Below are 23,468 nucleotides of genomic sequence, written 5' to 3'. Positions count from 1 at the left end.
TGCAAAAGGCGCTAAGGTTCGCAGACGGCAAATGGCGCAGCCTGGAGCGCGTGCGCCTCACACATAGCGTCATTCGCAGGCCCGCTCTGCTTATCACCTACAAATACACGGTACCTGGTGCCTCCTCAACCAACTATACGGTACCTGGTGCCTTCACAACTATACCGTACCGGGTGCCTCTACAACTAAACGGTACCTGATGGCTCCTCAACCAACTATTCGGTACCTGGTGCCTCTACAACTATGCGGTACCTGATGCCTCCTCAACCAACTATACGGTACCTGGTGCCTCTACAACTATGCGGTACCTGATGCCTCTACAACAATACGTTGGTGCCAGAACAGAAGTAGTACCATAGCTCTCATAAAAAAAATCAGAAATTGCATTTCCACCACAGTGTTGTGCACTCACACAAATGAATATGTACAGCTATAGAAAAGTCTGTTTTCAGAGTAATTTTACACATTTACGTTTGAACAACTGCCAAGGTAGACTCGCTCACACACTGCCAGGTGGTGTCTAATTTGTTTATGACCAAGGTAAAACACTGAATGCTTTAATAATACAATGACCGTTTTATCTCGCTGAATCCACACAATGGAATTGAACAAAAAAACGGTATCCTCCAGAGGTACTCGTTTATATCTACCGTGGAAGGCTGAAAAGCTGAGTAGGTTCTGTGAGGATTTAAACGGGCACCATACAGGTCTTGGGAGATGTGTATCTCACTGTAATTACTGCACAATAAGCGCTACGGGCTGCCCCCCCCCCCCCCCCCCCCTCCCCCGTGCGTTTCCCAGGAGTGTTGGCGTGAGGCAACAGCGCGCAGCAGCACCACACAGAGAACATACTGGACTACACGAGCAGACGGGTCCTTACCTGCAGCTCGTAGGAACAGCAGCATCGGAACGGGCTGGAGACGTGTCTGCCTGCGATTTAAAAAACAAAAATAAAACAAAACTGAAGGTCGCTTAGTTTACTCCGCCAGAGGACCGGGGTTAAGACGGAGCAAGGGCCGCGCGCGCTCGGGGCCCAAGTGGCCTGGCAGTGGATGGATAGCAGGGAGCGGGCCCGGCCTCGGTGCAGGGCACATTGTCTTTAAGTGGAGGTTGGAGCTGCGGCTTCTGTCTGCAGGTCTGCCCCCTCCTCCTCCCCGGGCCAGGGGGGAGGAATGACAGGGGCCGTGATTCATCGCTGGCCTATGACAGCTGCAAACTGCATTACCCCTCCCCCGACCCCCATGCAAAGCTGCGCGGCTGAGGTGCTTACAAGGTGCCTTCAGACCGCTCTCTTCACAGGTTACAGCGAGGTGGCCCGAGAAGGGGGCCCCCTCTGCCGGGGTCCCTCACCCCCTGCGCCCTCCCGTCGGACTCTTTTACAGCGCTTACCTCTTCAACTCGCAGCGCTCTGGATTTTATCGTAATGCCTTGTGCACCGACCCCGTATGCCCATCCAGATGTCTTTGGGCGTTCGGCATGTTTACTTTTATTATCTCAGTGTCCCCAAATGCATTGAATATTGCTTAAATGTAACTTTCTGAATAATCGTTATGACGTGCATACGGTCTAAGTTCGCAAGCTAAGTACTTCGAACATTTCACTAAAAAAATGTTTACAGAATGTACGGTAGGTAAACGCTGAGGTAGGGTGATGATGCGGGGGTGGGGAAATCATTATACCAGCTCTGCACGTGTTTGAATTTATAAAGTGCCAGATACGACATCGCACAGCAGAAACCACGCTGGAGCGGCCGGAAAAACACAAGCAGTGCCTCGCTTTCTTGTTTTTAGGTAATCGAATAGCTTAGGGTTAGAGACACACTACACGAGGCACTGTATTTTATAACAGTCAGATACTAAAAATAAAATAAATACACCCTTCTTATCGACAGCAACTCAAATCATAATGTAGGTTGTGTTTCTGTGAGAAACGGGTCAGTAAAGTAAGTAAAGTCAGTGGCCCTAATCACTTTACTGAGGCTTTTGAGGGCAGGTATGTATGGGTGTGTGGAATTGAGTCCTCTCTCTCTTTCTGTGGCCTCAAGCAACTATTAGGTGCTCAAAGAATGAAGCCCCGTTCTTGGTCGTTGTGTACCCATTAAAGCATGTCGTCACCCCGCCTTACACGTCACTGTACTGAAGAGGCGATGGACTATGAAGGCGCATGCGCTCTAGTGCTGAAATCGCAGACAGTGGAAATATAACATAAGCATTTAATTGCATTCCCAACGCCCCCTAGAGAATTGTGTGATCTTGTGCACGTTGGGCTTCTCCCTGGGCTCCAATTCCCTTATAAAAATGTAGGGAGTCCTGAATCCATGAACAAACTCTGCAGACTTTCCTGGGAGTTACCCCAGTGACACACATATTCCCACAGTGATATGACCCCCCCAACCCCTCTGCGGCTACCACATATCACCAGCAGGTGACAAAGACCAGGTGGGGAGAGACTGCTGCTGCCCGCCTGAAAGGACAAACACAGTCTTCTGTGCAGAGGGCAGGCATTGTCTAGAGGGCTGCATTAGAAGCTTTGATGTCCCCTCTCATTCAACCTGAACGGACTCCTCTTTGAGGCTCCCACAACAAAGCAGGGGAGGTCAGGCATTGTGAGTGCCACCCACACCAGCCCAGCAGACCTCACTTGGAGTATTTCGGGATTTGTTGGTTGAGCTTTTAACAAAATCTTCATTTGAGGAAACCTGGTCTTTATTCAGCAGGCAATGCCAGGCAACACCAAGACAGTCAAGGGATTTGTAAGAAGTAAAAACGTGAAACACTGAGAAATTTCCCATTTTGCAACCATGTGGTACCTGCAATAATATTTTAAGATTGCTATACATACAGACACATCATACACACGCACCCCAGCACATGCTGACTACCCAAGTACAGAAAGTCAGGCATTTTACTAAAATAGTGCCCTGCTTTCCTTTATGCATTGATTTTGCTTCCTACAGAAGACTAATAAACAGGAAATAAAGTCATCAATATATAAGGGTTCTTTTTAATTACCAGTTTTTAATTATTTATTCCTCGATATTCAGTCCTCATTTGTGAAACTTTTCTTTCTTAATTTCATATTTAAATAGGCCGCTGAGGCATAGACCTCACAATAAAGTAACGTATCAGATGCATGGAAATGAGTAAGGCCCGCCTACTCTGCTTCCTTGCATTCAAATGAACTTTGCCCCTGATTAAGAACGTGTCCTATAAGAGATTTAGATATATATATTTACAGTATGCAGCGATGCAGCTACATGCAAAAGCAATTAGCCTACATAGTCCAACTCGTGTATTTCTCTGTAAACCAAATTCAAACTTACAAAAGTCATCATTATGGTATTAATGAGCGTTCGGCAGGACTTTATCATAAGATAATTGCCCACCTTCCAATGTATGTGTCCTGAGACAAAGAGGAGAGCAAATGAATGGTGACAATGTCCTTCCATTGTAACGCGCTGTAGAATGTTTACTTTAGGAACTAGAGCAAACTCCTTATAGGCAGCAGGGGATTAAATAATATGACGTCACATCATGTTAACGACTTCCATAAGATGAGGAAGGCAGCATCATAATAAGCCACAAACACATTGGTTGGTGGATCATTTGTTAACTGATTCCTAATTGGTGAAAGCAGGCCTTTATTTCCAGTTAGAGCTCACCGCCTGAAACAGCGGACTGTCAGCAAACCCTGAACACCTCAATGTATATCCTCATTGATCCTTAAACATATGGAATGCATGCCACTGTGCAAAGGTATTATTGTGGTAAAATGAAATAGCACATTTAAGTTGTGTCTGTGTTCATATGTGACAGTGTATTATGAAGCATACATGCCAGGCGTGTGAAAAGGAAGCCCAGCAGGGCCTGTTGCATGCCAGATTTTCTGGACATCCATATTTTATATTTCACAACTTTTGATCACATTATTGTAGATGGACATTTTGCCTAGTTAATGCTTATCTTGAAATCTGGCATCCTTGCCTCCGACCTGATCCTGCTTGGAGGCCCAGTGATGTACCTGGGAAGAGTGTGGAAACTCACAACTTAGCAAGAGCCCACAGAGGGGAAGCGTAGCACGGCTCATGCTTTACATGAGGTTCTTGAGAAACTCCCACCCCAGCATGAATGGAGGGTGAAGCCCGCCCTATCACATAACAGTGAGTTCAAGGCAAAACCGCACAAGCCAATGTCGCATACATCCAATGAGTGTAAAGCAGGCACTGCAGAGCATCACCAATGGAGTGGGTTCAAGGTCCTGGTTATTTCTCAAACAGCTTATTTGGGTTTACTTCGTTTCTCCATTCAGCTGATTGTGAGAGCTTGTGCTTACCCAGGTCAGGCTCAGGAAAAGGTGCATAACGTTATGCCTGAGGCTACATAATGGATGAGAGAAAACAAGCTCCAGCGCAACACTAGGAAGATAGTAGTCTTCGAAGGAGGCAGCAAACCCTACAGCTGGTCTAATTCTCAGTGCCAGATGCATGGGGGGAAAGTCCAATTTCAATTTGAGAAAGTCAAACATTTGGGCGTCCTATTTGACTTTAAGTTATCTTTGATTACTAGGGTCACAACTTCTTGTTTTATGGCAATACAAACTCAGGAAAATTCTTCTTCTTTTACTTATCAACTGCCCCAAAAGTTTGTACAGGAAGATGTGGTAACTACATGCTTGCATAACGACAATTTGCTGTATGTAGGAATACCCACACATCTTTTATCCAGAAGCCAGATTGTTCACAATATGGCAGCCAGGTTGATCCTTTGACTCAGTAGGAAAGACTTAATTTAACACTGGCAAAAAGGCCTTTTATGACCAAAGACCTATCTTTCTTCAGGAAAGACAGAGAAAACAGCTGAAGAAAGAGAGACAGAATGAGAAAGAGGGAGAGAGACAAGACGTGTGTTTGAGAAAGAGGTTAGAATGAGATAACAATTACAGAGGCTGAGAGTGGGAGAGGAAGAAAGGGAGAGAAAGGTTGGACACACAGAAAATAACAGAGAAGAAAGGAAAGGGATGCTGAATGATAAAAGGAGAAGGGAGAATGAATAAAAGGAAACAAGAGAGATGGTGAAAGATATGGGGAAATTGAAGGAGAGAAAGTGAGCAGGTGGAATGGGGTTTGTGAAAGAGAGAAAAGATTGGATAAAGTCAGGTTGTGAAAATACATATTGAACATGATGAATAGGGGGAATAGTAGTGTAAGAGAGAAATAAAGTGAGTAAGAGAGCAGGAAAGAGGCAAACATTGAGACAAAGAGGGAGATAAATTTTGAGCGGGTAGGTGTAGCAGTGTCATAGAAGGGTCAGGAAAGTAGAAAGAGAGAGAGAGACAAAAGCAAAGAATGAGAAAAAGTAAAGGAGTGATAACATGGTCAATCTGGTTAAATGTGACACAAAGTCACAGTTCTACCAGTCTAGAGCCATGCGTAGTAACATTAACAGGCGATGACATTATACAACCAACTAAGCCTATCACATAAATATACCAGCTCAAAAGTAGGCCAGACTCCAGAAACTGTAGATAGGCCAAGAAAGTCAATCTATCGCCCACTGGAAGGTGCAAATACAGAACAATGCCGTGGTCATGTGCATAGACTGTTTCCCCACAGCCCAGAAAAATACCTTGCATGTATCAAGAATCCACAGCTTAGAAAGACACTTATAAGGTACAGAAGTGGTACAACAAACTGGAGATCAAAAGAGGTCAACAAATATGAAGATGGAAAGCCAGCACGTTCAGGCTCTACACCCAGTGTGACAAAAGAGAGATAGACAGAAGTGGGAAAGAAACTGAGCATCTTTCCCTTTTCACCACCAGGATACAGAAGTATGCCAAACATATACTTACTGAATATCTCTGAAAACGAAAAATGCTTCCCAAGACAAAGTGAAGAAACTCTATGCATCACATTAAGACAACAGAGGAGTGTGGAGCCTAGCCACACTCAAGATGACTGCTTCCTGAGAAGCCGATTAGATAATACATTAGTAATGCCCTTTACTGCATTTTGGGGACCCCTGTAGCCTGGTAGAGAGTGGGAGAAGCACAGGAGAAGATGCTTGTAGCCCCCCCCCCCCCCACCACTGACCCAACTTGAGGCTCCTCTGTTCTCTATGTTTCGGGATAGGAAACACAAACACAGCCAACAGGACAAAGAGCAGATAGGATTACACACCCTGTAGATTGTCTATGCCACACCGTTGTAGGCACTGTGGATAAGGGAGCAGTGAAGTGAAATCAAGGCAGTTAAAAGCAATGAAAGCTCACACATCTCTGATGATAGTTTAGGCCCTCCCTTGACTATTGATAACCATTGAGGTGCACTTTTTACTTGTGAGAGAAGCCTGTTCTCACCATGAGAGAACAGTGGGAAGAGGTTTCTTTTGGGAATAGCATATGATGAACCACCTTTCCTTTCTCTACCATGTGGTGAGACAATCCTTAAGCTGTCCGTGTCGGATCAATACTGCCCACTACACATTGCCTTGAATTATGAGGCAGGGGACGCCCAAATTATAGAGCAGGGTTGAGTAAATTATGTGGCAAGAAAATCCAAATTATATCCAGTAATGCGGTACATTTTATGACAGCATTACATCATTATTTTGTCATTTTTGCACTTGTTTACACTGGCATTAGTTGCACCTCATTTGTTCCAGTTTATCAATTAAATATAGCAATAACCAACAAAAAGGTAACCAGTCAAGCTTTGTGAAGGGTCTTCCACTTCGCAACATCATGTGTTGCTGCACCCTCAGTAACTTTTGAACCGTTTGAGCTAGACACTATTTTTTGTTAACATCTTCAGATTATGCAGCAGATTGTGGATTATGTGGCAAATGCAGAAAATCTATAACTCTGCGAAAAACACAGTGGCTGCACAATTGCATAGTTCCAGTGGCCCTCACCAATAGCCAAGAAAGATTCTATAAAATGGCCAAGGAAAAAGGTGGTCAGTTCCGCTTTAAAAGTACTCCAATTCAAATCTCATCAGATTATCTTCTTGGCGCAAACATAAAACAGAGACCATTGGATTCTTGGAACCAGCAACCAAGCTGATTATAACGGACAACAGTATTATGAAATATGAAGAACCTGATGAGCTGAAAGATTTCTTGGATACCCTAGATCATTCATCCATGGATGTAGACCTTGGATCACCTAGCACAGATCAGGACCATCAGGGCCAAGCTCATGCCATCTTTTGGCTCCTCTGCTCTAGTGAGTTTTGGACTTCGGCCACAGACTACAACTGGCATCAAAAATCTAGGGATACGGTATGATGACAAGTTGTCTATTGAAGCCCAGATTAGGAAATTAGAGGCAGGATGTTTTGGTATTTTAAAAAATATCAAAAAAGTTAATTGGACTCTTGCCAAATACCAGCCAAAGTACCGTGGTACAGACCTTAGTAACATTTCGCCTTGACTATGGAAATGCACTTTTTCTGGGTATTCCTCAATCCTTCCTCAGAAGAATTCAGATTGTCAAACATGCTGCTGCCTATCAGCTGTTGAGGATTCCAAAACATCATTCTGTTTCGAATTTCATTGGCTTAAAAAAAGGGTTTAATTTAAACCATTGTGTCATGCATATCAAGCTTTGAACAACAAGGTCCCGAGCTTGCTGAGTCACCTGGTTCAACCTTATATAACAGCAAGATCTTTAGATTATCGACTGCTCTTTTAGCAGTGATCCACGAAATTTCATAAAATCAGAAGGGGCAACCGGTCCTGTTTTTGTTTCACAACTAAACTGTGGAACCTTCTGCTTCCTATGCTTCGTAACTCCTGTGATTAATTCAGTTTTAGAAAGTCCCTTAGGACCGGGTTGTGTGAGTATGCATGTTAAGATCTTGCCTGCCTTCTTTCTTTTCTAGTGCTGGGAGTCTCTGCTTGATAACCATGCACTATACAAATGGGAGTAGAATATGAATAGAATATAATAGAATAGTGTGGGACCAATAAACAGAGGAACATCTAGATGCTCAGATTGAAAACTCCTACACCAAACCATTGAAATCTTAACTAAAGATAGAGACACCTCTGGCTCTTCCGTGAAGTCATCTGCCACCTGATATCTTATGTTTCACTTCCCCAGTACCCATTCTTTCTTGCTGATGTTTTATAAGCTTGTGGCACCATTGTATAGTAAAGAAATTTAATGTTGTTGGCATGAGCCTCCAGATAATGTAGGGGTTTTTGTAATCTGCACTTATTTCTTCCCTTCTCACATATTTTGTTACAGATACTTCATTTGGGATATCCTGGATATCTGACCACAGGGAAACAATGTTTAGTGCATCGCCTGTGGGTTGGATTTGGATACAGTGCTTTTCCCCACTGGCCTCCCACTGTTGGGGAACCATACTCCCAAAGAATCCATTTCAACACCCTTTCTATGGCATGCATCAGCTAGTTAGTGTGGCTGAAGCTCAGCCTTCAGACTGTCTCATACGAGTGGACCTGCTCCACACAGCTCCTCACACAGTTCTACTGTCCCAAGTAGAACCTGGATATTCCTTCTTTGACCTACACATTTACCACTGTTCCGAGTTACAGTGGAATACCGCCCCTTCCCAGTCTCTGCAGCCATGTTTCCTAAGCTTCCCTGCTTTTCTGACCTTTATAGGTTGTTTAGCACTGTCCAACACATACTTTTGCTTCCCTGCAAACACCTGAACGCCCTGTTATACCCCATCCTGAACTCTCTCTCTGTGCTTGAATACATGTAGTCTGCCGTCTCTGAATTGATCAAGTGCACTAGTGAATGTGAATAGTTTATCCCTTTATTTTGGGAGACAAACGTTCCTACACTAAATACCTAACTGAGAAGGAATCTGCTAAACCTAAGCTAGATTGGGAAGGGAAAATGATCAATAGAAGCCATATCCACTCCTCTGGAAATCTGTCTAGTACATCATCCAGAAGTTCAAGGGAATGTGAAGTAGTGATACCTATCTGGAAGTCCCATCCCAACAAACCCCTTAAAATGTTGACAGACACAAATAACAGATACATTTTCACAAAATTGAAGATGTTAGAAATATTGGTGATCGTTGGCTGTATACGTGGACCAATTTTCAGAAAAAAGGATGTTCTTCTCAAAATTATCCCAATTGTTTGTTAATTTTCATTACACGATTCCCATAGGAGTGGGCAACTGGAATCTGTTATTGGTCTCTTACAAAGAATGGTCCAATCAGCAAGTGTAAAGGTAGTGACAGAATCATGATATAACAGGAGGCTAGTGCCTTACCAATGTTTGGGGTTTGACTAACAACCAGCAGAAGAATGCCACTTTCTTCTAGCCTGGACATGGAACCTCCTCAAGTCTTGACTGTTTGCTCATAGATGCCTCTCTCCTAGGGAGGGATGTCAAATCACTTCCCATGAAATTGAGTTTGGATTTGGGCCATATCGTAGTCCTAGCTATCAATGTAGGAAACAAGTGGACAAACACAAACTTCCAGTAGGGCATGGGATGCCTAGGTCACATATACATACTTACAGATAAGAAAACTAATCCTCAGTGACATCAGCTCACAATCTCGGAGCTACTAAAAAGTTCACATGTGAAGGGCTATTGATGTGCGACTCTGACATGCCAATACATTAGAAGAACAATTAGAGCTGCAACAATAGTTTAGATCACTAAGCATTAGCTAACAGTCCTTCCTCTGCACTCAGCCAACAATCTGATGCTGCACACATGGTATAAAAGCAGAGAGAGCATTTTCAAAAACAAATTGAAATGGAGACATGAGCATGGGAAGTACAAGACACTGTTGATGATCCAACTCAGACAACGTAAAGCACAGAAGGCCACTGAGTCATACACAATCTGGGTGTAAAACTGCTGAAGAATTTCTCTCTTACTACTCATCTGTAGAAATCAGAAGCACAGCTTTAAAATCCCTGGTTTTACCCTCATTAAATTCTGAAGGGATGGTGCCATGGATGGGGTAATCGCTTTGAATGAAACTTCTGCCCTTTCTGGCCTACCTCCTTTTAAATTCCCCTGGGGATATGGGTTTCCTGGCAAATTTCACAATACAAGCAAGGACCTGCTAGCTCTCATGTTCTACATGGCATTCATGGCACTATTTTCTAGTAAGGCCATTATATCACTTATGCCAAATTAGGAAAAGACTATCTTTAGTGTAGCAGCGACCACCCAATTACTCGGGTTAATGATGAAATTAATATACTGGCAAAGATCTTCTCCACATAGCTATGCAGGGTTCATACCATAGATAGTATTTGTCCTCAGACGTTCAGTCTAGAATAATCTGTGAACCCTTGCCTGCCTTATGTTGGATTCAAGAGCACTTCCACATGATCTACTAGGGATCTCACTCAATGCAGTAAACGCATTCAACAATTTCATGTAAGACCATCTAGTTCACCTGTTGAATAAGGATGGTATAAGGCAAGGTCTTCAGCTACAAAGTGTGATACTTGTGTAACTTTCTTAAAGCCCAGATTAATTGTGGAGACTTCTGGTAATGAATTAGCCCAGTGCGGAGTAGGTTAGTTTAGGGTTGCTCTTGTCCCCCCTCCTTTTTCTCCTTACTTGAGATTCCATGACCACTGTGATGAGGGCAGGAGGTGACATTCAGGGATTTCCCACCTCTTTAGGACCAGTAACAGTTTTATTATATGTAGAAGATATCCCCTTCAACAAACCCTGCTTGTGCTGATGTTCTTAAATTCAACCTTTGTGAGAGTTCTCTGGATACGAAGTTAAAAGAGGGAAATCTGAGTTGCTACCCATACCCCCACACTACAAAAGCCAGTTTGAAGGGCTTTAAAATGGGTACGAAGGGCCTAAATGGGTACCAGGGCCTAAAGTATCTTGATATTTTTGTCAACAGAGGACTTGCAGACATGATAGAAGTCAATTCTAATCCTTATGGGACAAAAATGCAGTTGGACACAACTCAATTTATCATGTAGGGTCATGTGCAGATCATATAAATTATAGTGAACCCTAGATATCTTTATGTTTTTGAGATGTTTCCTTTTCAAATACACAACACACTAATCAGGTTCAGTTTTGTTTTCAAGGCATTCCTTTGTAAATGGACAAGACGCAGGCTAAAATTAATTCAACTACATGGTCATTGGACTGCCGACAATCTGCAACTACCTTAAAATGATTCATTTTATCTGGCTCACGAAGGTGTACCAACTGGCATAGTTTATAGCATAGTTTACTGTTGTACATTTGTACTCTTCGCAACATGGCTGTCTGTGGTCATGAAACCTTCCTTTGTGTTCGCTTCTCCTCACCCTTCTAGAATACCTGCGAGTATTCTAGCTTGTACATTTGATGTTCTAAAATGGTCAGTTATTGGTCTGTTCAGCTGGCGCAGTATTTGTTTAAATGTGCTCTTAAATAAAACTCCATTCCTTACCTGATTAAGGCGTTGTGCTGTTCTTCAACGCAACTACTACAATTTGGCTACGATTGAGCGGAACAGTGCTGAGCAGACCAGAGGGGAAGCCATGTATTCCATCATTGCTTCACCTTTCCTACAGCACAGGCTCGAATGACACCTCATATCGAGAACCCACAGCGGTTCACTTAACTGCGGTCATCCTGCAATTCCGATCATGGTTTCGGCACAAATAAGGACAACGAAACAAGCCGCAAGTACCTCTGACGTCACTCTTTCTAACCGTGAGTCAGTTGCTAGGTTGCGTGCGTCTTTTCCTGAATGTGTCACCACTGATCATTGCTAGGAAGCTGGGTTGCTAGGAGGCTTTCCCGCTGTCAAGAAGCTTCCTGTTTGCGCTACAGTCCTCCCTGGGTGCGTCATTGCGCAATGTAAAGCGGCCATCTTAGGTATTCTGATTCTTCCATTTACTTGTACATGCCTACGCAACGACGCATTTTACTCGACGTACAGCGGCCATCTTAAGTGTTATTTTCGTTTTGCTTTATTGCCAGTGTACCTTCACGCTACGTCGCACCTACCTCCAGGTGCATTTCCAGACATAAATCACTCTCGACCTCGCAACAATCTTCTACCACAATGCGTCACACGGAGCAATTACCATGCCTATGCATCGGTGATGCGCCCACCTTTACAACATCTCGGGACACGCACACCATTTACGTGAGCATTTTCCTGTGTTTCTTTCCTGTGAAGTCATCGTGTCTGCATTCAATTTACAGGTACCACTTAGTTTTCACTAGTGCTTGTCATACGGTGATGCGCACACCCACTTCTTGAACTAATACATTTCTCATTTATGGTCAATCTGTTTGTTTGGTGTATACAAATTGTATAACTTATTTTGTGATTTATTATGTCTACACAACAAATTGTCGTTGCTTTACCACCTCAGTTCTTAAATGTACCTGGTACTCCGTCCTTAGCATGGGAAGATTGGATTGTAGTATTTGATAATTACCTTTATGCATTAGATGGCCAAGAATTTTCTGACAAACGTAAAAAGGCATTGCTACTCAGTGCACTAGGCAAAGAGGGTCAACGAGTGTTCAGGTTCCTTCCACAAGCTCTACAAGCTAATGGGCAACCCATGCCAGATGAATACAAGCAAGCCATATGCAGGCTAGAAGTAAGTTTTGCGAAATAAGAGAACCTGGTAATGAACCGTTATAAATTCTACACCCACCGACAATGCACTGAGGAATCTACCGATGAGTTTGTTGCAAGACTACGAGAACTTTCTGTAAAATGTAAGTTTGGAACAATGTCCAATGAACTAATTAGGGACCAATTGATCGTACAATCTCATAATCGTAAAATACAGGAGAGACTGTGGGCGGCGAAAAACCCCTCTTTAAAGGTTACGATTGATATAACAAAAGTGATTGAACAGTCAGAAATCTGCATGAAAGAACTACAGAAAAGTAGTCTACACCAAGAAGTGTCTGAAATTTCTGAAAAAAATGTAGGGGAAGAGAACGACTTGAGAGATGACGAATCAGTAGTCATAGTAAGGAGTAAGAATAGATCCTTCAACAATAAGAAAACGTTTGTAAGGACATCCAACAGGTATTGTTTGAGATGTGGCAGTAATGGACACACATCCGACTCAAAGTTTTGCTTTGCGTCTAACAAGGAATGTTTGAAGTGTGGTCGACTGGGCCATTTCTCTAAAATGTGCAAAATCAAAAGTCATTCCAAGGTAGCAGTTGTCCAAGAGCTCTCTACAGACTCTAAGAGAGAGAAAGAACAATTGTTGGTGGTTGATGATGACAATGTGTTTATGGAAAATGAAAAAAGAGAGAATAGGCCTAAAGCCCTATTTCTCATTGATGGTTGGCAAGTGTCCCTTATGGTGGACATGGGATCTAGATACACCATTATTCCCAGATCGATACCAGAGAAAGAATGGGGGACCACATCTTTGCAGAATAGTGACATATCTCCTGCAGGGTACCAAGGTGAAACTATAGACCTTTTAGGTTATATCAAATCTGATATTTCTTTCGCCAACAGGATCCATCAATACGACCTTCACATTACTGTCAACCCCAGGGCATCTTCTCAGGTCATGGTAGTCAATGATTACACTTTGGATGACATACTTCAAGAGAAGAGTATGGTGTTCAGGAACCAACCGGGTGAGTTGAAAGGGTATGCTCACAAAATTCAAGTAAAAAAGATGCTTTACCGGTCCAACATAAGTTGAGAAGAGTTCATTTGGTGGTCAGAGATGAGGTCAGAGCATTAATAAATGAAATGCTTCAAGGTGGTGTGATCGAACCTGTTGAGGTTTCCACCTGGGTGTCTCCGGTTGTCATCACAAAGAAGGCTGATGGCAAGATAAGGTTTTGTGTGGACTTGGGGTCACTGAATAAATGTGTGGTTGCAGACACTTTTCCCTTGCCTAACATCAGAGAACTAGCATCTACGTTGAAGGGAGCTACATTCTTCTCAAATTAGATCTCAAGAACACATACCACCAGATAAAATTGTATGATAGCTCAAAACATCTTACAGCGTTCATAACGATAGAGGGGACATTTCAATTCACACTACTTCCTTCTGGACTAATTTCAGCAGCCAGCATGTTTCAGAGAATGGTTACCAAGATTTTCAAAAGCATTCAGAAAGCGATGTTTTTTCAGGATGACATCCTTATTTTTGGGGACTCCATTGCTGATCACAACCATGTACTCAAAACTGTATTGAATAGAATTGCTGAAGCTGGTCTTACCCTTCGCAAGGAAAAATGTTCCTTTCTTGTTCAACAGATTGAGTATTTGGGGTATGAAATCTCGGCTCTGGGAGTGAAGCCCAAAAATAATTTCTTGCAGCCTATTCAGTTAGCTCTATATCCCTCTGATAAGGACCAGTTAAGATCCTTCATGGGCCTAATAGAATATTATTCTAAATTTGTGAAGAATATTTCCGACAAGACGTTGTCTTTAAGGCTATTGCTCAAGAAAGGTGTGAGATTTGTATAGAGCAATGAACAAACCAACTGTTTTAACATGATAAAAGCAGAAATATGTGAGGCCAATGTGTTAGCGCCATTCGACTTAAAACGTAATTCTGTTGTCATGGTTGATGTGAATGCCACAGGCCTTGGTGTTGTACTCTTACAGAAATATCCTGAAAGTGAGAGAACCATTGCTTTTGCCTCCCGTACCTCACTGCTTCGGAGCAGAACTATCCTGTTATTGAAAAGTAGGCACTCGCTGCGGCATGGGGTGTTCAATACTTTCGTACTTACCTTTGGGGCACAAAATTTCTCCTCAAGACCGATCACAAACCCTTAGTTCACATACTGTAACCTGGTGGGGCTGGCAAGGGTTCTCCTAGGTTGGCGAGGCTAGCAGCAAAGCTTCAGGAATATCAATACAAAATCTCACATATTCAGGGCTGGCGTAATGTTCAAGCAGATTGTTTTTCTAGACTCTCTATCAAGTGGGAAGAGCTTGATGACCCGTCCTTAACATTTGCCAATGAAGAAGATGCTGTGGCTTCTGTTCAAGTTTTTGTTGATGTCTGTGAGAGCAATTTTACTCATGATGAATGGTGGAAAGCTATGGCTTTTGACCATGTTCTCAAAGAAGTCATGCTTTTGATTAAACTGGGCTCCAGACGGGAGAGTTATGTGAATGTTTTAGTCTGTCCTTTCCTCAAGATTTTGGATGAGCTGTCTGTTTGTGGTGATGCTGTCCTTATGAGGGGTGATAAATTCATTCTTCCTTCCACTTTAAAGCCCAAATTAATTCAACTAGCGCATGAGAGGCATGTAGGGCAAACCTTGACCCAGCGTAGACTCAAAGCTGATTTCTGGTGGCCGGGCATGGATCTGCAGGTGTCGTCCTGAATTGAGAATTGTTCTGCATGCAAAGAGGGTGAGAAAAGACACATGGTTGCTGCAGGGCCAGCTATGGGTCATATCACAACTCCTAGCTGTCCTTGGCATACCATTTGTCTTGATTTCATAGGGCCGATGGATGAGTTACCGTCTAGCCAACGTTTTGCCATCGTAATCATTGACGCATTTTCAAAGTGGTTGACTGTGAGTTTTGTTAAGGACATCACCACTGACAGCACTTTCGTTTTTTTGAAAAATCTCTTTCAAGATGAAGGTTATGCCTCTGTACTCATTACAGACAATGGTAGTCAGCTTGTCTCTCACAATAAGTGTTCCTTTCTAGCTGGATGTGGTGTGGTACATCATCGCACATCCTTGTACAACCCGCAATGGGAATGGTGTGTGCAAAAGAGCTAACCGGGTTGTTAAGGGCATAATTCAAATGACTTGTTCCAGTGGAAGATTTGCTCACAAAATGGTTCAGGAAATGGTTTGGGCTTATCGTATCACTATTCACAGTCAAAGTGAGAAGTCCCCTTTTGAGCTCATGCAGGGCAGGCTTCCTGGTACCAAACCCACTCCCTCCTGGATTAAAGACTGGGTTGCCAAAAGTGGTCATCTCGATTCCACTCCCATTCTTGTTTCGAAAAGCACTTTGTCTCATATTTCCAAAGGAGACTTAGTCAAGGTCAAACCAGAAAGGGTGTATAAGGGTCTTACCAAATTTAAGGGGCCTTTTACTGTCAAGGATGTTTTATCTCATTATGTTGTCTTGACCAATGGTGAGAAATGGAATCGTTGCCGTGTAGCCCTTTATCAAATAAACTTATCTCCACATTCCCTTGATGTAGACAAGCAAGACTGTCACTTTGCTCAGAACAATAGTGGTTACATGCTATCTGCAGTGGAAGATACTGTTTCCCATCCTGCGGTGGTCATTTGTAGGGGAGTAGGTGGTGGTGATGCTTGTGATTCAGGTGATGTTTCTCCCAACACCTTTGATCACCAGAATGCTTCTTTGCCCTCAGGAACCAAAAGCTCAAGGTGTCGCAGACCTTCTGCCTACTTAAATGATTATTGTTGTTAGTATTGTTTTTAAGTTTCCTTTTTGGTTTCTTTCTTTTTCTTTTTTTTGTAAAGGAGGAAGATGTGTTGTACATTTGTGCTCCTCGCAACATGGTTGTATGGGGTCATGAAATCTTCCTTTGTGTTCGCTTCTCCTCACCCTTCTAGAATGCCTGCGAGTATTCTAGCTTGTACACTTGATATTCTAAAATGGTCAGTTATTGGTCTATTCAGCTGGCGAGGTGTTTGTTTAACTGTGCTCTTAAATAAAACTGCATTCCTTACCTGATTAAGACGTTGTGCTGTTCTTTAACGCAACTACTACATTTACCTCCTCTCCGCAATGGATTGCATGGGAGAAACTGATATTGACAGCGCATGAATGACTGTCTGCTGTTTATTCACACAAAGCATTACTAGTATCTACGGATAACCCTGTGCTTAGATCTATGGTATTTTCCTGGAAACAAGTACATAAATTGCTCAAGGTAGACCCCTTCTTCCTCAATTCAGCCCAATGAGAGTATTTTATTGGGAAACACCAAAGTATAGTATGACCAGTGGGCCTGTAGAAGGACCCTGTGCTTGGATCAAATTTATAACAATCGTATTAACAAACTCTTTCACACCCTGTGCACAGAATTAGGTGTAGACAATACACACCACTGGCAATATGGCCGGCTATCACAGTGTTTGACCAACAGGTTGATTCATAAAATATTTAAAATCATGGGAGACCTAATGGACGTTTCTCAGGTTATACAAGCTATTTATAGATATCCTTTTATCCAAACCTACACTAGCATGCCCTAAATATTTTTGGTAATCAATGCTATAAATTCACTGTTCTGAGATGACTAGGACTCATTGCTATTTTCATGTGACAGAACTCTCAGGGAGTTTAGACTCAAATTTTCAGATTTAAAAATGCTGGCTAACTTTTATTGGCTACCCCTCAGACTACAGAGGTCTGACTTTTTGTTGCACTGTAATATCTGGAGATGTCAACAGCCAGACATTTACCTATTTCACGTTGTATGGTCATGCTCGAATGTGGACGATTATTGGACTGCAATCTGAGACAAAGAGTCTACTATCAGCGGGAAGGTGATTGTGCCTTAAGCACAATTACTATTTTTGCACGATGTGTTGGTAGTTCCAGGGGTATAGTGGGCTTGTTCAACCACAAACATAGATAGGGGTGGCCAGAACTATAAAGAGTAGCCTCCTGTGAATGTACAATAAATAAGGTAACGAGGCAAATGGAAATACACTCCCTGATACAAAGGCCCTTCCTACCAGCATTGACTGTTGCTCAAACAGATGAAACTGGCTGAAGGTTGTGTGGGTTACTACAGTTACCATTTTAAGACTGGCACATTCTACAGTCACACTCACAAGACCCACAGATAACTCATATTAATGGGATTGACATACCCTGTGGCATGTTATAGACATAGAATTGTGAGTATTTTTAAACATTTCATACTATATTCTGGGGATTATTACTGTATAAATACCAATTCTGGGAATTTTTATCCATTCTGTGAATACTGGAGACAGACAGAAGCGTTTCGGATATATTCAGAGACATTGTGATCAACCCTGTTGGTGTATGGTGATAATTTCCACATTTGCCTTTCCGCAAAACACAGCTTAGGCGAAATTTTATAAAAACGGGGGGGTAAAATAATGCACGGATTAGTTGACACTGGTGAAACACACCTAAAAAGCAAGTGAGGCCACTTTTGCTCAGGCCACCAGCCCCAGTTCAATATTGCATATATTAATGGGCCGGCCCAGCAAGAGTAAGGGAGTGACACCTCTACCTGTTGATAAATGGGAGGTAATGGACGCCCATCACCCCCAGAAAGGCCACTCAGGCACCCACTGGGCCGCTGGTGGCATCCGAACAATGCAGAAACCACCCAAATCGGCCCTCCAGGCTGCTCAAAAAAGCAGCCCACAGCTGGAATTCGGATACCAGCCCCTCGGGCTTAGAACTCCAACCTTCGCCCGAACTCCCAGGAACAGGAGCATGGACCACAGAGTAAGTGCAGATTTTCAGTTTATTGCATTCCAATATCACTATCAGCATGACGAGTTTCGACCCCGGAGGGCCTTGATCACATATGATCACACACACACACATATATATATATATATATATATATATATATATATATATATATATATATATATATACATATATATATATATATATATCGAAGAAAAACGCTTTCTCCCTCTGAATGAAAGCAAAATCAGCGCTCCGTAGGTTAGTTATCTGGCAATTTTTATTATTTTAAAACATCATATATATATATATATATATATATAGTATACATGCAACAACTTTTGCTCCATTTGACGAATCCTCTCAAACTTTTCCCTAAAATGTTCACATCTCAGCTTCTTCGAGGTGATCTGTCAAGCACTGTGCGAGAAAAAGTGGTTCCCAAAATGACATTTCCCCATGCAATTTTCCATAGGAAAATTGAACAGCGATACCGCAAAAACTGCTGATCTTCATTGCACCAAATTTGGCGGAAAGCTAGTTCTTGCTCCAGAAAATGTGCATGTTGTGATTTGGTGTTAATCTGTTCTATAGTTTTTGAGAAATTAAGGTTCAAAAATATTATTTATCTCGACAGTTAGATTCACAGAAGAATTGCGGGCATCCCACGAGAGTCCCGCAATCACAAAACTTGAATAGCAATCTGATTGACCAAGCAGGCTTTTTTTCCATGTCGGCCATCTCACTCCAGCGGAAGCAAAAGGCTCCTGTGAACTCCTGTGGGAACTTGCACTCTGACTGGTTGGCCACAACATGAAGAGAAATGCTGCAGCTGCCATTTCAGGTGGCGGGGACTTACAACGTGCCCTGAAAATTATAAAAAGAAAAAAGGTATAAAGGAGCAGGATTGGGGTACCCCGGCTGCTCTGACCTTATAGGGGAGTCCGGGAGGGACCCCTTGTCCAATTATTTTTTTTAATAGTTTTTGGGGGTGCCATTCCAGGGGTGTCCCACAGGAGCCAGTGTGTTGGCCCCTGGGCTCCCACAGGAGTCTAGTGGAAGTGCATGGGCCAAGATGACTCCTGTAAGAGTCTTGCAGGATCAGCCACCTCCTGTTCACACCCAGGATGGGTGCTAGCTGGGGAGCTGGCAGGCCGTGAGAGTTTTGGGCCTCTCCTTGTGGCTCCAAACAATACATACAGTTGCTGGGTGCTTCGTGTGGGTCCGGGAAACCCCCGCCCCCCCCAAAATAAAAAGGCAGGAGCAATATGAAATAATGCAGAGTAGCAGATCATTTCATATTCACTGCGCCCAGCCCAGGAACACCTTATAATGCCATGCAAGGGAATTTTATATATATTGTTTGTTTCTCATAGAACTCCAATAAGGAGTGGGGCATAACCAACAGCTTATTTAAATGTTATGGGGGGCTGCAGGGAGCTCAGCAGTCCCCTGGGAACATTTAAAGAAAAGTTCTCCGTAAGTCTCCTGGGCTTTTGAATACTTGACTTCAGGAGAGCGTACTATCATTTTCAAAGCACTCCGGGCTGGAGCTGTATGCGCTTCAGCTGGGGTGGGGGGACCCCCTGTGGATGATCCTATGCCTGCATTATGAGGCTAGAAGAGTGGTAAAGAAATACTCAAGCACAAGATTATGGTTAATTTCATAATAAGTGTTTTGTGTAAATTACTTTAGGGACTAATATTACTATTATTGAACGTTGCAATGTGTGACCTAATAAGGAATGCACTGGATAGATTATGGTTGATAAAATTGATTTTATTGGTAGTTTATGATATGGCTGGTTTATTAATGTGGTGATCTTTTGACAAAGCCATAGGTCTGTCTTTTTGAAAAGACCTGCACAGCGGAAGATTGGTAAAGTTAAATATGGTAATAAAATCTTATTTTATGTTAAATAAACATAAAGATTCTACGGAAAAACAAAAAGGTGAAAGTGACATTATAGTTAGGTATGGTAATGATATATTACATTATATATTTTTTTAATCCTCAGAAATTCACTAAAGAAAACAAAATTTGAAGTTCTTTTATAGTTATGTATAATGTCACTTAAAACGTAACATTTAAAAAAAAATACTGATCAGTTATAATTACCTGAAGTAAGTATAACTTGCACCCTTGTAATGCACTGCTTATAACCACACATATTACTTAATTCATGACATGTTCAGAAAATTATTGGAAAAACATCACTGATGACATCTGACATTAGAGGTGAAACCCCGAAACCGCTCCTAGGATGCTTGTTTCCGGTCCAGGAAAGACCTGGCTTGCAGTTCGAGCTGGACTGTTCCCATGAGGCACAGGGTCAAGACTGATTTGCATATGGCCAAGTCTAAACTGGGGTGGCATGGTGAGCAAAAGAATGATGGATTTAACCCAGATCTCTTGACTGGGGGTGAATGTTTTGATTTGTTCTGCATTCCGTCCATCAATTGTGTGTAGTTTGCTTTCCTGCCCTAAGTGCGCCAGGTATGCCCAGACGTGGGTCCTGGGCTCAATGTGCCACTGGAATCAAGCTATCCTGGCTGAAGAGGGGTGAAACCCCGAAACCTGTCCTATGATGCTTGTTTCCGGTCCAGGAAGGACATGGCTTGCTGTTCGGGCTAGACTGTTCCCATGAGGCACAGGGTCAAGACTGATTTGCATATGGCCAGGTCTCAACTGGGGTGGCATGGCGAGCAAAAGAATGATGGATTTAACCCAGATCTCTTGACTGGGGGTGAATGTTTTGATTAGTTCTGCATTCCGTCCATCAATTGTGTGTCTTTTGCTTTCTCCCCCTAAGTGTGCCAGGTATGCCCAGACGTGGGACCTGGGCTCACTGTGCCACTGGAATCAAGCTATCCTGGCTGAAGAGGGGTGAAACCCCAAAACGGTCCTAGGATGCTTGTTTCCGGTCCAGGAAGGACCTGGCTTGCAGTTTGGGCTGGACAGTTCCCCTGAGGCACAGGATCAAGACTGATTTGCATATGGCCAGGTCTAAACTGGGGTGGCATGGTGAGCAAAAGAATGCTGGATTTAACCTAGATCTCTTGACTGGGGGTGAATGTTTTGATTTGTTCTGCATTCCGTTCATCAAGTGTGTGTCTTTTGCCTTCTCGCCCTAAGTGCGCCAGGTATGCCCAGACGTGAGTCCTGGGCTCACTGTGCCACTGGAATCAAGCTATCCTGGCTGAAGAGGGGTGAAACCCCGAAACCGGTCCTAGGATGCTTGTTTCCGGTCCAGGAAGCACCTGGCTTGCAGTTCGAGCTGGACTGTTCCAATGAGGCACAGGGTCAAGACTGATTTGCATATGGCCAGGTCTATACTGGGGTGGCATGGTGAGCAAAAGAATGATGGATTTAACCCGGATCTCTTGACTGGGGGTGAATGTTTTGATTTGTTCTGCATTCCGTCCATCAATTGTGTGTCTTTTGACATCTGACATGAGATCATTGATGAAATCCCTGTACGCCTTAAGCGTGGTTTTTTTCAGTAAAATTCAGACTTTTTTTAATGGAATGCAGCATGTTAATACCATACCGAACAAAAGCGTCACTTTAACGTTTTTGTTTTATAGATAGATAGATAGATAGATAGATAGATAGATAGATAGATAGATAGATAGATAGATAGATAGATAGATAGATAGATAGATAGATAGATGGATGGATGGATGGATGGATGGATGGATGGATGGATGGATGGATGGATGGATGGATGGATGGATGGATGGATGGATGGATGGATGGATGGATGGATGGATGGATGGATGGATGGATGGATAGATAGATAGATGTGTAGAGTATTAAGATCATTAGGATCTTCGATTATGTTAAAAAAGAACAGAAATTGACCGAAAGAAACAAAGATGAGTTTTTATTCAGGATTTGAAATTAGATTGAAAAATAAAAAGCTAATGTCTAAAAAAAAAAACTGAAATTCACAAATTATAGTTTACTAAGCTAACTGTAACTTTCCAACCCTATCATGCACTGGACTTCAGCCAGGCTCTGTACCCATCCCCATTCAAGTGCACAACCCATAATCTTTTTTTTTTTTAAATGTTTTAATATTTTATGAGTGGTGTAATATATGAGGTCATAAGCAGTGCATGGCGGAGGCAAGTTATAATCAGCTCAGTAAACTATAACTTGTGGCATAAGCTAAGGTCTTTTAACTGCACCTAACTATAGCATCACATTAAACTTTGCTTTTTTTTTCAGCGAATTTCTGGGGGTTTTGCTCATATTTAAACTTGAGCAACTTGGCAACCTCACAGCTTTGCACTGCCTTTGACTGTGCGTAACTGGAGACTGGCTACAGGTCCTCTCCTTCACCCTACCACACAGAGGGCAGCCAACCTCCTGCTACACACAGCATTAAGCCATGAGCAGGAGGCCTAACCCTGATGTGGCTGGGTACCCCAGGACTCCAGAATGTCCAATTGTCCAGGTATGCTTTACTTTTTAACCCCCTCATGCCCAACCCAAGCCCCTATTTGAACGCTAATGTATGGTATATGGGTAAAGAGATATACATAAAATCACACAAAACACACTTTCTTGGTAAAGTTCTAAGTTTATGCCAAATTTAGGGGCATTTTAACAATATTTTGGTGTAAGGCAGTGGGGAGCAGCCATTACATCACAGCTGTTACCCCGCATGCCATAACAACACATGCGTTACCACACATGCGTTGTACCCACGCATAGTCTGTACTACGCATTTTTTTACAACGCATGTGCTTTTACCACGCATGCCTGAACAACACATTTTTTTGTAAAGGTATATATGGTAAAAGCACATATGTTGTAAAAAAATATATAGGGGATCCACGTCGTTGTAAGGAAACAGAGGCTCTTCAGTTTCCTCACAACGACGTGCACAGCCCCTCAGACCAGATGTGCTGCAGGAACCAGGAGGAGAGAGAGGAACCATGAGGAGAGAGAGGTAAGGGAGATTGGGTCTGGGGTGGGGTTACTATTTACTACCCTAACACACTTGTGCAGGGTAGTGTATTATGGTTTAGGGTAGGGTCAGGGGGTCATGCAGGGTAGTGTT

The 23,468-nt window shown here is 42.8% G+C and overlaps 1 protein-coding gene across 11 annotated transcripts in view; it reads right to left on the bottom strand.

The window, feature by feature from the left end:
- EYA1 (EYA transcriptional coactivator and phosphatase 1) overlaps window positions 1-23,468 on the bottom strand; it is a 288,885-nt gene that overhangs the window by 247,394 nt on the left and 18,023 nt on the right. For 9 of the 11 annotated variants that reach the window (XM_085605441.1, XM_085605440.1, XM_085605446.1 and 6 more), the window contains exon 2: window positions 881-930. The exons of 1 other annotated variant lie outside the window; for it this stretch is intronic. The gene's annotated coding sequence lies outside the window, so the exon portion shown is untranslated. Of the gene's footprint in view, window positions 1-880; window positions 1,134-23,468 lie in introns of those variants that run through there. One more of the 11 variants, XM_085605450.1, reaches the window with a different exon arrangement.

The sequence above is a fragment of the Triturus cristatus genome, chromosome 5_1 (assembly GCF_964204655.1).
Source record: "Triturus cristatus chromosome 5_1, aTriCri1.1, whole genome shotgun sequence".
Lineage (NCBI taxonomy): Eukaryota > Metazoa > Chordata > Amphibia > Caudata > Salamandridae > Triturus > Triturus cristatus.
Note: the sequence above shows the minus strand (reverse complement) of the source record. Positions and strands in the feature narration are given on the sequence as shown.